The following is a 15048-nucleotide window of genomic DNA, read 5'->3' as shown; positions in this document are numbered from 1 at the left end:
AGTCTCATAGCTATTACTGGTAATGGCTATGGTAACACAGCTAGTTTTGTAAACAATATTTCTAGCTACGGAGGTCCTGTTGCCTACGGAGTAGACACTGCAGGGAATGGAGGATTATATGGAAATGGTGCTACAACTACTCCAGGTTCAAGTATGTGGGGTGCTCTAGCCATGCCTTATGGAAACACAGGTAGCTTTGTTGGATACGAAGACACAGGGAGTAGGGGCATTAATCCCTATGGAGCAGCTCAAGTTGACAATGGGCAGTCAAATGGCAACAATGCTGGTTATGCAGCACAGAACAATGTGTTTGAAATGGAAGTCCCACCATATGGCTCAGCAAGTGTGGGATATGGAGATGCATAGAGGGACACATGTCGCAGCTCTAGTAATGGAGACTCCTCTAAGAGAACGAGATCAACAACTAGAAAGATTGTGGGAGTTGTCTCAGGCTTATAGCATATCAAGGAGCCGCGTACTAGATTATCTGGTTAATCAACAGTAATCACTGAGAATTTGATCATGATAATACAAAAATATATTTATCTATTTTTTCTGTTAAAAATATTTTAAAAATATTTTAAACATAGTTTTAACGAGTTTTTATTATTTTTACTTGACCTATTTTACTACATGAATTGTACTTCAATTACAATTTTAATGAACATTTATGTTTATAAAGTTGATTACTGTTAAAAATTGTAAATATTTACATTGTAATAAGTGTTTTTTAATGGCAAATATAATTCCTTATATCTCTGATGTTAAGGATCAAAAAGTATATTGGAATAAATCACTCATTGTAATTCTAAATCTCTTCTATTAAAACATGAGGCTATAACATCACACATATTGGGGTTTCACTCAACAAACCTCTGACATAGCATGTGGGTTAATGACATACTAAACAATACCTTTAATTTGAGCACATTGGAAAACACATCTAATTGTACTCCAAAGAAACATTTGGAGCTTTTTGCATATAATTGTTTTTCCTCCAATAGTTTGAGCACCCTGTCAACACGTTCAACATGATCCTTCCAAGACCACATTGGAAAATACATATAATTGTACTCCAAAGAAACATTTGGAGCTTTTTGCATATAATTGTTTTTCCTCCAATAGTTTGAGCACCCTGTCAACACGTTCAACATGATCCTTCCAAGACTTGCTAGTAGATTAATATATCATCAAAAAATAATAACACAAATTTTCTAAGGAAGGGTTTGAAAATGGAATTCATCAAACCTTGAAATGTAGAAGGTGCATTGGTGAGGCTAAAAGGCATGACCAAAAATTCATAATGACCCTCATGAGTTCTAAATGCTGTTTTCAGAATGTCTTTAGTCTTCATTATGATTTGATGATATCCTAAACAAAGATCCAACTTGGTGAAGTAAATTGATCCATGCAATTGATCTAATAATTCATCAATGACAGGGATGGGAAATTTATCTTTAATAGTGAGTTTGTTGAGCTCCCTATAATCCGGACACATGCGCCATGATCCATCGTTCTTGTGCACCAATACTACTAGAGCAGAGAAAGAACTTTGACTAGGTTGAATTATACCAGCATCTAACATTTCTGCAACCATACGTTCAATTTCACTCTTTTTCAATTTCAATTTACGTTAGAGCTGATTATCTTTCTCGGTTTCCCCGCAATACCCCTTAATTCAACTTCTTTTCCTTACGCACAAAATTTCATGAAAGGTTCTTGAAAATTAAAAGCTATTGTACCCAAGGATTGTAGCCATTAGACTCCTAGTACAACATCAACAGCATCCATTGGAATGGAAAGCATTGGGCTATTCAATACATATTCTCCCATGGATAGCTTGATATTATGGCACTTTTCAAAGCAATTTATGATTCCTCCACTTGCAACCATCAATTGACACTCTGGTGCTGGATATAGGAATCAATTCAATTCCTTGGCTATCTTACAATAAATAAAATTATGGGTACTGCTTAAATCAATCAACACTATTACATTTTTCTTCTTGATATGTCCTTCTATCTTGATAGTTTGAGGAGTGGTAATTCCAGCCAATGCATTACAAGATATGGTTGGATTCATTTCATCTTTCTCCAGAGTTTTTTCCTGGTGTATATCCTCTTCTTTTGACATTTCTTGTTCATTTTCTTCCTCCTCTTCACAATCTATGTAGAATAATTTCTTCTCAGCACTCTTATGACCTTCAGTGTAATTGTTATCACAACTGTAACAAAGCCCTTTTGCTATTTTTTCTTCCAATTGTTGTGGTGTCAGCCTTGTAGGTTGTGGAAGGCTAGGGGAAACAACACTTCTATCTTTATAGTTGTGAGTGGTGGGCTTCCCGGTTTTCATAATTTTGCTTTCCATTTTTCTTGCCAGCCTGAATGCCTTCTCCAATGAATCAGGTTCCCAAAGGAGAACCTCATGTTGGATGTTACCCTTTAAAGTCCCTATGAACACATCAATTTTATGCTCATTTGGAATATCTTTTACCCTTATGTTCAATTTTTGAAAGTCCTTAATGTGCTTCATCATTGAACCCTTTTGTTTGAGATTTATCAATTGGTTAAAAAAGGCGTTGCTTTTTGTATCCTCATAATGTGCTATCATTTATTTCATAAAACTTGCTCAAGTGACAATTTGTTTACGAGAGCAAAGCCATCGATACCATACAAACTGATTTCGTTCCAAATATAAAGTTGCAATACGTACCTTTTGTGTGTTTTGCACATTATGGAGATAGAAAAATTACTCCATTTGTAGTATCCATGTTCTGGGATCCTTGCCATCAAACTTCCTCATATCGATTTTTGGAACATGGTGGGTTTTCAATCCAACATTAGAGTCTATGAAATCATGATTAAAATTTCTTTTGTTTTCATCATGAGTTTCCTTTACTACCCTTTCACCATTAGTGACCATTTCTTGTAGCAACTTATTCAAATTTATCTTCAATTCTTCCATCTTATTGTCCATGCCATTCATCTTAGCTTTCGCGCCATCCATCTTAGCTTCCATCTTAACTTGCATTCCATTCATATTAGCTTCCACGCCATTCATCTTGGCTTCATTTACCTTTAATGAGAGTGAAATTTATTGTACTTGGTCTTGTAATTTTGATAAATCATGTTGGATTTCTTCCTCTTCTTCACAAGTCATGCTAGAGCTTTCAGGTTGCTTACTAGGTGTTTCCATTTTCTTTCTTCGGGGAATTAATTAATGCTAATAATTCTTCACTATTCCCTTTGAATTCCTTCAAACTAATCTTTCATACCAATCTTATGCAAAATTAAAAAAAAACTACACACCTTTTTTTTCACTTTGTAAGAGCTCGATATTAAATCTGTTGTATCTCTGTAACTGCGGAACTCAAATATCTAAAATCTCGTTCTGCAGTAGCCTTTTGAGTCCTCTTTGTAACCCTGCAAGTATGATAAATATTGGATTCTCCAAGGAAGAGATATGCCAAATCTCCCATGGTGACCTGATTATAAAATAGTTCAGTAGAGCAAACTTGTACGATGTGCCACGTGTCACTGTTTCAAATTTAGTACCTAAAACTGATATACAGAAAACTACAGGCCATCCTATTTCTGAAACTTCTTACGAAATTTCAATCTGATGCTCAAAACAAAAGTTATGATTCTTTTCCGCATGTCACTTGTTTGGAATGTAATTCGGGAGTTTGCAAAAACCCTAACGTTCTCAGATCATATCTCCACAAATATAGTGAGACAAGCTTTGAAATTAGGACCCAAAGTTTAGAAAGATTTCGGCTCAAATGGGTTTTTTTGTAGCTTCTGAAACATCGCAGAAAAAAATTTATAGAGAAAATGCCACGATGACCTGTTTGGAGCAGCGAAACCCTAGAATCCAAAGCTTTGATACCAAATGTTAGGAAACCAGCTCACAAAAAGATAGAAAAGATAGATCAATGCCTTAGAATTCAGCCTCTTCGAGGCGGCAACCTCCTTTACATTCCACAAATGAACAATTCTTGGATGATAAAAATTACTTAACCTCCCTTCTATATATAGGAGTTTAAGGGGTCATAATATAATCAAGCCGACATAACAGTAATAACATAAGGGCACAAAAATAACAATAGTGGGTTTATATGGGGCATATTAACAACAATATGGAGACAATAGGGGCACAATAATAACAATAAGGAATACAATGATAATAGTAATGGGGGAATCACTAGTATTATAGGGGCCTAAAAAAATTCAAAATATATGTTTCAACCCTCCCGATGCATATGTCAAGATTCAAGTGAGTATTTTCTACACACATGCCATAGACTCTAATAGTTTCCTTCCAACATCCGGTACAAGTTCAATGGGAAATGGGTGGTAATTATTTTTCTATAGGAAATCATATAAGCTTGACCCAAGCTTCTCAAAAACTTGTTTTTACATCCATCCACAACCTTAAAAATAGACACTAACAACCAAATACGAAATGCAGAGTACTCAGCATTTGTGAAACAAAAAAAGAATGAAGATATAAGTTGCTACAAAATATTGATGATGCAAGTGTGATTCCGATAATAAAACCATTCCCACATCTACACACAACTATTTGGGGAGATGGGGAGATGGAATACATCTCAGACAACCATTTACAAGTACTACATGTATATTTTGAATCAAAAAATTATCCAGGAATGTTGGGTCACATGCCAAACATGCCCATGTATTAAATTACACATGTAAAAATAACACATGCATAGTAAATAATCATAACAGATACTTCCTCACACTATGTGCTATTTCTATCATATTTAGAAACTTCATGAAGGACATCAATTTCAATCATTACTACCTCTTGGTACATTTTTAAGCCACAAATGATTTTGATAGCTACAAGATCCTTTGATTTTCGGTCCCAATGCTCCAAAACTTTCCCAAACGTACCTACAAATATTGGCCATACTCCCATCAAAAAAAAATTCATCGGATACATGATCCATAACAAGAAAAATCCAACACATAATGTTTCCTAGATCCTTATCTTGCCCCATTTTACTGATTATTTTATTTGCAGAGCATAGAGCAGAAGACATATGAGCATAATATTGCAATGCTATAAGCATTTACAAAATATAATGTCTCTCGTCCTTTTGCATAGAACTACTACCCAAAAAAATATGAAAATTATATATAATGTATATTACACGATATAAAAGAATAAAAATTATTTCAAACTTATTGATATCAATATTAATACATAGATCAAGCCTAACTTTAAAATATAAAGATAAAGATGAAGATCAATGTTTAGTGCGTTGCATTTGCTTTTTCCTATAGGGATGGGAATTCATGGAACGAATGGAGGAGGTCAATTGAAAGGAATGAAGGACACAAAGCAAGTAATCATCATTATCATCCAAGTCAAATGTTGCTCAAACACTCATACATACGTGACAAAATTTGCAATTATGACTAAAACTCTAACTCTAGGAATGATCCATCGTCTTGCAGAATAATTAGTTGAGAAGTTGTAAATATGATCGAAACCCTAAACCAAACTTGATTGTTTGAGATTCTAATTGGTGGAGAAATTCTAAATATGGCGAGAAAAATTAGACCAAACTTGACTATTTTAAATTCCTAATAGGGGATTTCCAAATTGTGTTAGAATCAACCTTTCGACCATTGCACGCTGAGAATTTGGCAGGATACTATCACCCTAACGAACTAGGGGGTTCTTGCTAGTAATGTTGGAGTAATTATGGAAAGAAGAAAAATAGAGAAATATAACCCTAACTTTGTCTATTTCGTGAGGGATGTAGGAAAATTGTTGCTTCCTATCATATAAACCAATATTATAAATTAAGTATCCCTCATTGACATAGATAGGTTAAGCCAACCAATACAATTCCAATCATAATCACTTAAACACAAAGCACAAAACACTGGAAAATTTTCTTGCAATTTGGAACCTTCACATCGTCTGAAGAAACGAAAAGTATATTTTCAGGCTTTAAGTCTATGTGAACGAGTTTCAACTCATGCATATCTACCACACACAGTTGACAACATTAGGATAAGGAAACCTTGGATTGAAATTATTAGTACCCTTAAAAAGGCCCATGACAATCCAATCTCATAAATTGGGAGTTAACATGACCAATGAAGTAGAGTTGCAGACAAACATTTAATATAAAATCAAAATATTTCAACCCTCCCAATGCATATGTCAAGATTCAAGTGAGTATTTTCTACACACATGCCATAGACTTCGATATTTTCCTTCCACCATCTCGTACAAATTCAATGGGAGATGGGTGGTAATTTTTATTTTATTTTTTCATAGGAAATCATGTATGCTTGGCCCAAGCTTCTCTAAAACTTCTTTTCACCTCCATCCACAACCTTAAAAATACACAATAACAACCAAATACGAAATGCAGAGAACTCAATCTTTGTGAAAAATAAAAATAAAAATGAAGATATAAGTTGCTACAAAATTCTGATGATGCAAGTGTGATTTTGATAGTTAGACCATTCCCTCATCCGCACACAACTGTATGGGGAGATGTCATACATCTCATACAACCATTTACAAGTACTACATGTATATTTTGAATAAAAAAATTATCCAGGGGTGTTAGGCCACATGCCCAACATGCCCATCTATTAAATTGTACATGTAAAAATAACGCATGCAAAGTAAAACATCAAAACAAATACTTCTTCACATTATGTGTTATTTCTGTCATATTTAGCAACTTCACGAAGGAAATCAACTTGAATCATTGTTACCTCTTGGTACTTTTTTAAGCCATGAATTATTTTGATAGCTATGCGATCCTTTGATTTTCATTCCCAACGCTCCAAAACTTGCCCAAATGTACCTACAAATATTGGCCATACTCTCATTAAAATAAAATTGATCGAATACATGATGTATGACAAGAAAAATCCAACATACAATGTCTCCTAGATCCTTACCTTGCCCCATTTTACTGATTATTTTATCTATAGAGCATAGAGAAGAAGACATATGAGCAAAACACATCAAGGAAATGGATTATTTGTAAACTAGGTTGTGGTATCAAACAATAAATCTAAAAACGCTTGCTGAGATCCCATACTAACATTTAGGAAAAAACCATTGGAGATCAAATAAATAATAGTGAGGCGAAATATTTGTTATGACATTGAGGTGTCAAATTCTCTCCAAGTACAAACATGTAATGACCATCCTTGTCATCACTACACCATGGTGGGGATGCATTGTGGGAGATCCCTACTTTAAATTTCATAGTTGAAGATGAAGGCCAACTATGATCTGAGGATGAAATGGAAGGTTTTGCCCTTGCTGATAAAGTGAATTTGACTTCCCCTTCTTTGTTTTTATTCCCGTTCCCAACATATTGCATAGTAAATACTTGCAACTATTGGGCCTACACATAAACATTCATTTATACAAAAACCTCTAACTATGTTTATTATTATGAAACCATAAATCTATATGTACAAGAAAATTAAAAAAATGTCACAACAATTTGAAGGTCGGGAGGAATCTCTGTGCTCTGAGTGTTATAGCATAGATCTATGAGGAAAATGGATAGATGAATTTCGAAAACTAAAACCAACTTGAATCCGAGAAGGGGGTACATCCCATGATGACATTATCTTCCGACTATTCGTCATAACTATGTTTATTATTATGAAACCCTAAATTTGAATGTACAAGAAAATTGAAAAAATCTCACAACAATCTGAAGGGAAAGAGGAATCCCCATGCTCTGAGTGTTATAACATAGATCTATGGGGAAAATGGTTGTGATGGATTCCTAAAACTAAAACCAACCTGAATATGACAAGGGGGTATGTCCCACTATGACATTATCTTCCCTCGCTTTCTCATATTTTCGTCAAACAAACATATGTTGGGTGTGGAGCCTGAATATCTTCTTTATTCATAGGTATCGCTGTGTTGGACCCTAGTTCCTAATGGGTCAAAAATTCCGCTCGTTTAGCCGCTGTCAGGGGGATCCAGGAGGGGCGACGACGATTTTATGAGCCCTCCCCTGGCAGGGGTTCGCGGGTAACACCCCTGAAGCTAAAAATAGATATAAAATTGCCTTGTAAAATATTGTAATTTCATAGTCAATTTGGGTCGTTCATTAGGAAGATGATATGATGGTAGAAGTTATGTTTAAATTAGGGCTTTTGGCCCTAGAGGGAAACCCCTCGATTTTTATGAGGGAATTGTATTGCGGCTGGCAGGGGTTCGCGAGTAACACCCCTGAAGCTAAAAATAGATGTAAAATTGCCTTGTAAAATATTGTAATTTCATAGTCAATTTGGGTCGTTCATTAGGAAGATGATATGATGGTAGAAGTTATGTTTAATTTAGGGTTTTTGGCCCTAGAGGGAAACCCCTCGATTTTTATGAGGGAATTGTATTGCGGTTGTATATATGCATATTCTGAGCGAGAAAGAGAGAGGAGACCGTGTGAGAGTGAAGGGGAAATTACATCGGATCTCCTTTAGGTTGTATCTCTTCATTTTGTTGGATAATATAATAGGAAGGAATGATTGTTTCTCTATGGACGTAGCCCAAATTAGGTGAACCACATATATCCGTGTCTCTCTTGTTTTATGCGTTTTCTTTGTTTGTGTTTTTGAAATATTTTATGTGTTTCATTGCTTTGTAATATATAATTTTCTAACAACTGGTATCAGAACCAAAGGTCTATTTTCTTGATAAAATCACAGGAGAGAAGGGTAACTTCCTAGCTCAAGTGGGAGCAATGGCAAAAGATGGTAGGTTTAGGGTCAAGAAATTTAACAACCAAAAATACCATCTATGGAGATGCAGATGGAGGATTATTTGTATAAGAAAGGTATGTACCTACCATTGAGCAAAAAAATAGAGAAGTCGGCGAGTATGACAAACACAGAATGGGAGATTCTCGACAGAAAGGTACTTGGAACAATACGATTGTGCCTAGTAGCATTGGTGACCTTTAATATTTCAAAGGAAACGACAACAGAGGGTTTAATGATAACATTGGCTAAAATATATGAAAAACCATCGTCCTCAAACAAGGTATTTCTTATGAAGCATTTATTTAATATGAAGATGTCAGCAGATGAATCTGTTGCTGATCATTTAAATGAATTTAATACGGTTACCAGTTAGTTAAGTTCTATAGGGGTAAATTTTGATTATGAAGTTAGGGCTCTATTATTTTTGTGCTCATTACCGGAAAGTTGGAATGTCTTAGTTATGGCCATTAGTAAATTTGTCTTTGGATCTAGTACTTTAAAGTTTGATAATGTTGTTGGTGCCATCCTTAGCGAGGAAATGCGACAAAAATTATTTGGTGAGACATTAGGTAATGCATTGACTACAAAGACTAGGGAAGAAAAATGGAAAAAGGAAAGAGCCCAGGATATCGCAGTAAGTCAAGGAAAGGCATATCCAAGTCCAGATCGGGGATAGTATGCTGGAAATGCGGGAAGAAAGGACACCTGAAGAAAGACTGTAAGTCTTGGAAGGGAAAAGAAGGAGACACACACCAAGAAAACAATCATGAAGCTAATATGACAGGTGATGCATTGCAATATGCTTTGATTCTTTCATTAGAAAATATTATTTATCACTGAGTGGTAAATTCAGAGGCCCCATTCCATGCCACACCTGATAGGAAACATTTTCATGATTATGTTCAAGGTGATTTTGGACAAGTTCATTTGGGTGATGATAAACCTTATAAAATCATTGGAATGGGTAATTTTTTCACAAAATAGTAGAAAGGAAACCAATGGCTATTGAAGGAGGTAAGGCATGTTCCAAATTTGAAAAGAAATCTAATTTTTGGGAGTGAAGGCTGTGTAAGTACTTTTACAGATAAAACTTGGAAGGTCATTAAAGGAGCCCTGGTAATATCAAAAGGAAAAAATGTTGGTACATTGTATTTGTGTAGTGGTATTTATAATTCTGTTAATTCTTTAACCTCCACAGGAGTAGATACAACATTGTGGCATCATAGGACTGGGCACATGAGTGAGAAGGGGATGCAAATACTCCACTTAAGAAATTTGTTGCTAGGTTTGAAGCATGTTGATTTGGATTTCTGTGATAATTGTGTTTATGGAAAACATAAAAGAGTTAGATTTATCAAAGTTGGGAAAGAAAAAAAGAGTGAAAAATTAGAGCTTGTGCATACATATGTATGGGGACCTACTCAAGTATCATCTCTCAGTGGATCTCATTATTATGTTACTTTTATTGATGATGCAACCAGAAAACCCTGGATTTATTGTATTTGAAATAAATCTGATGTATTTGATACTTTCAAGAAATGGAAAGCTTTGGTTGAGAATGAGACAAGAAAGAAGTTGAAGTGTCTCAGATCAGATAATGGAGGTGAATACTGCAACAAAGAGTTTGATAAGTATTATTCAGAGCATGGAATCTGCATAGAGAAGAAAGTTCTAGGAACACCACAACAAAATGGTCTATCAGAAAGGATGAACAGGACAATCATGGAGCGTGCAAGGTGCATGAGATTGCATGCGGGATTTCCTTTATAATTTTGGTCAAATGCTGTAGATACTAATGTTTATCTAATAAACAAAGGGTCTTCAAGTTCCTTGGATGGTGGTATTCTAGAGGAGGCATGGATAAGTAAAAAGGTAAACTACTCATTTTTAAAGACTTTTAGTTGTGAAGCCTTTGTCCACATTTATAAAGAAAATAGAACAAAGCTTGAGGAAAAATCAAAGAAATGTACCTTTATTAGATATGGTGTTAATGATTTTGGTTATCATTTATGTGATTATGAAAATCACTGTTGAGGCAATTTAATTACCTATCATTTAATTGTCAACCTGTGGGTTTCGTAAAACTTGCGAAGTGTGCGTGCATTGTATATGCTAGAAATTAACTTTCAACTTAGATCAATCTAACTACAAAACAAAATAACGACAGACCAAATTCACCTATCTAATTCAACACTCTATTGAAAAGAAATTATAGTACAATTATAGTAAATCATGCGGAATTGAAATTACATGAAATGAAATCTACTATAAGGGATCATGTGTGCATTATCAAATTAGGATCCTTTGAAATGAATAATCAAAACCACATGACATGAAATGAAAGAAAAAACAATCATTCTTAACCTCTCACACAGGAAAAGATATGAAAGCAAATAAAAACAATTGCTCTTAACTTCTAGATAGGAAAGCAAATAAAAATAATTGCTCTTAACCTCTAGGTAGAAAAGAAAATAAAAACAATCACTCTTAACCTCTCACATAGGAAAAGGTTTGAAAGAAAATGAACGATCACTCTTAACCTATCACATAGGAAAAGATATGAAAGCAATAAATCTTAATCTATGAAAGCAATAAATCTTAATCTATGAAAAACAATAAATCTCACACATTATAGGTGGCTTATCCAAAAGCATGAGAGATGGCAAGTTGAGAGGCTCCTAGTGAAAGCCTTACCAATCAAGGTGAACATCACTCATGAACATGGTGCTAAACCTAAATTCCATTCAAAACATAAGTAATCTTAACTTTCCACCTGAGTATCTCCAACTTTACACAGGATAAGGCTCTCCTATTTATACAAAAACATAAGAAGCTACCTCATTAATGGAGGTCCATTATTCTCTCCCTAGATCCATAGAAAATCTTATAGAGTTACAACTCAAATAGATAATGATGAGACACATATCGTCTTTGACCTTTATCCTAATATTCTTCCATATCTTGAAGGGAATTCGAATTTGAGCATTGGAGGCCACATAAGGGTGCCTTGGAAGCTTCCAAATGACCTACACATGTCATGAAACTCAAGCCATTTTTAAGTATTAGCAAGTATATGTCATTTTTCTAAGTTTTAACCATAAATTCACTTAAAATACTAGAAATCATTATATTTTGGAAAACACAAAGGTAACCCATATAATTATAAAAATGGAGGCTAATGAAAGGTTATATGGTCATGGAGTTACGACATGTGAGTGAAATGGTGGTGATAAAGGTGAAAGTGGATTATATTTTGAATACATTTTGGAGGTTCTACATACCCCCCAACTGACATTATTGCATGTCCTCATGCAATCTACTGCATTGTTTAATCATGATTTGATTTTGAATGAGATTGGCTTATATCATATGTCCTTAAACTTTGAATTTGACAATTTCATTTCTTTTTGCAAAGTATTCCTTATCATACATTGAATTGCAACATGTTTGGTTGGTTCTTGTGTAAAAACCAAATTTTAATTGGTATTGGTTCTTGTGTTTCAACACCTTGTTTCTTTTTGTTGCAGCAAGATTCATTGAACATATTTAAGAATGCATCTTTAAATCAAACATATAATATGCTCATCATTTAGGCTTTATTTGCAAATCACATAACTTTTGAACCATAATGCAATCATAATTGATTAGGACAAGTATGTTAGGATGAAATGAAGTGATATGGATGTGATAATAAATGGATGTCCCTCCCCCCCCAACTAAAGGTTTTTACAATTTTTTTTCAAATGATAAAGGAAATATGGTGAAGTATTTTCCAAAAATTATAATTTCAGTATTCAAGGAATTCTATGATTAAAATCTAGAAAAGAACATACCTTTACTTACCTAGGAAGTGGACAAAGCATATGTAGAGAAGTTGTAGTTGCTGTTGGATCATGGAATAGAATGTGTAATTTTATCTGCTTCTTGTTTGCATAAATGGTGGATGAGGTGGTGAAAGTGGATTCTTTATTTCTTCTATTAAATCTATCGTATATGTTGCAAAATGCTGAAATGATATAGTCTTCACCTGCTACAAACCCGATGGTACAATTCTAACCATGCGAATGAATGTGTTGTTGTCGAGCATGAAGAGAAGTCATTGGATTACCAAACATTGATGAATGTCGTTAACCAATGTGATGCAAACTCGCCATTAATGTCAACGAGTACCAAGGTACCTAAGTACATCTTGTAATGTGCAAATAGATGAGCTGATGTCAAGCCACTTGCAAGATATAACGATCAAGGGACATTGATGTATTCCCGTGATTGTCAGCGAGAGAACTTGTCATTGATGCATACAAGCCTCAAGGTACTAATAAGGAATCTAGCCCTTAACCTAGATAATGTGCTGATGTCGATAGGCCAAGACTTGTTAGAAGGGAGGCCTTAATGAATCCTCCATCATCTAACGCGAGCATGAAATGATGATTTTGGAAGGACTATGAACGAAAATTTTTGCAGTGGATCAAGGTTTATTTTATGGAAGGGAAAATGACAAGAGGGTAAACAAGTGAATGGAAAGAAAAAGGAAAAATCAGCATGTAAGCGAGCTGAATTTCTCTCTTAATGGGTTAATGAATGGAAATTATGGAAAATGTGAAGGAAACATGCAACTCTTTGCAAGGAAAATGGTGATGGCAATGCTTAGCGAAAATGCTTGGGTAGCTTGTGAGTTTGGAGAGGAAAAATGATGGCATTTATGGATGATAGAAATGGATTCAATTGGTTTATATTTCTTGAAATTGGTCGTAGAAAACCAACCATGTATAATTGCCTTCCTTCAATTCTCTGATTGCCCTGGAACCTGAAAATAAACATGGCACTAACATTGCAACAACGTAAGTGTGTTCAAAGAGAAGTGATCAATTTCTCTAGGTACATACGAAAAAATTGCATAATTGACAGGTTCATGACGTGTTTTCGTTTCAAATGGTTAGTCCAATTTCACAATCACGATAATAAATACAATTTCTAAAAGAAAACAATTTCCTCAATTTATGTTTGAATCATAGCATTTCATAAAGATAAGCAAATACTATTTGCTAATGCTTGATGATTCTTGCAAAACAATCCTTAATAAAAAATTCATGAATTGATCCTGCAGATAAAGCGCCCTTACAGTTCTTCTTGTTTCCTCCATCATACTTGAAGACATAATCATTAGACAGATCCAATAAATTTTGATCATGATTTTCTAATTAGAATGCATTGTTGGCAAGTAGATCATTGAGTTAAATACATAGCTGCAAAATTGTTTTTCAGCTGCAGAATTGTTGGTCAGCTACAGAGTTGCGCAGTTTCTGTAGCTAAAATCTTGAACAGACAGTTAAGTACACATAGATATGCAATTTTGTTATGAAAAAATAACCATTCCAATCTTCAAATTGATCAATACCTCTTCCAGAAAGTTTAGCAAATAGAACAATTTTTTGTAATTTATTTATTATTGTTTTATTTTATATGTTTTTTTTTTTATTGTTTTGATTTTGTTATTATTTTTTTAATGTTTTGCTTTGTATTTTCATTTATTTAGTTTATTTATTTGTTTTTATTAACTTTTTAAATGATTTTGTTTTTAATATATATATATATATATATATATATATATATATATATATATATATATATATATATATATATATATATATCTCAGATATGCCACTCATATTCCTATACCCTTGAGTGATTGTGGTCTTTGATAATTTCTTACAACCCTCTTCTTGTTCTTTTTACTTTCAAATGCATGTGGAGATTTGGAATTCAATCATGCTAGGGATTTAAAAAATAACACATTTTTCATGTAATTTGTTTTGAGCGATTCACAAAATCAAGGAAAATTGGATTTGGGTCACCTAGAACAATATAGAAAACAAATAAAAATATCAAAACTTAACAAGTTGTGATAAAAAAATTATTGATACTGGTATCCCTGAAATGCTAGAGGAAGTGCTCGAGGTCAAAGTGAGGGAGGTCACACTCCCAGGGCTACCAATGCCTTTTCAGAATATCTCTGGTATTTGATTTGTTGTTCGATATGCAATTCCATCCTTTGAAGATCTCCTTGCACTTGCGATCATAATGCGGTTTCAGCCCTAGATCATGAACCCATCATTGAAGCTTCTTTTGTCGATCCTTCTATTAAACCATCACACAGATTCTTTGGAAATGTATTTCAAATGGCACGTTGGTGGACATCTCCAATATTTTCTTGTTTTTTTTTGTTTTTCCATGTTTTCTTCCTTTTGATTTTGCGTCT

At 34.1% G+C, this 15048-nt stretch overlaps 1 pseudogene; it reads right to left on the bottom strand.

Moving 5' to 3' along the window:
- Positions 1-7390, bottom strand: part of LOC149221166 (serine/threonine-protein kinase AFC2-like) — a 77857-nt pseudogene extending 70467 nt beyond the window's left edge.
- Positions 7391-15048: the final 7658 nt, after the last annotated feature.

The sequence above is a fragment of the Pinus tabuliformis genome, chromosome Q (assembly GCF_031772625.1).
Source record: "Pinus tabuliformis cultivar Carrire ecotype Pingquan chromosome Q, CPIR1, whole genome shotgun sequence".
NCBI classification, from domain to species: Eukaryota; Viridiplantae; Streptophyta; class Pinopsida; order Pinales; family Pinaceae; genus Pinus; species Pinus tabuliformis.
The sequence above is the reverse complement of the archived record's forward strand: the minus strand, read 5'-3'. Positions and strand labels throughout refer to the sequence as shown.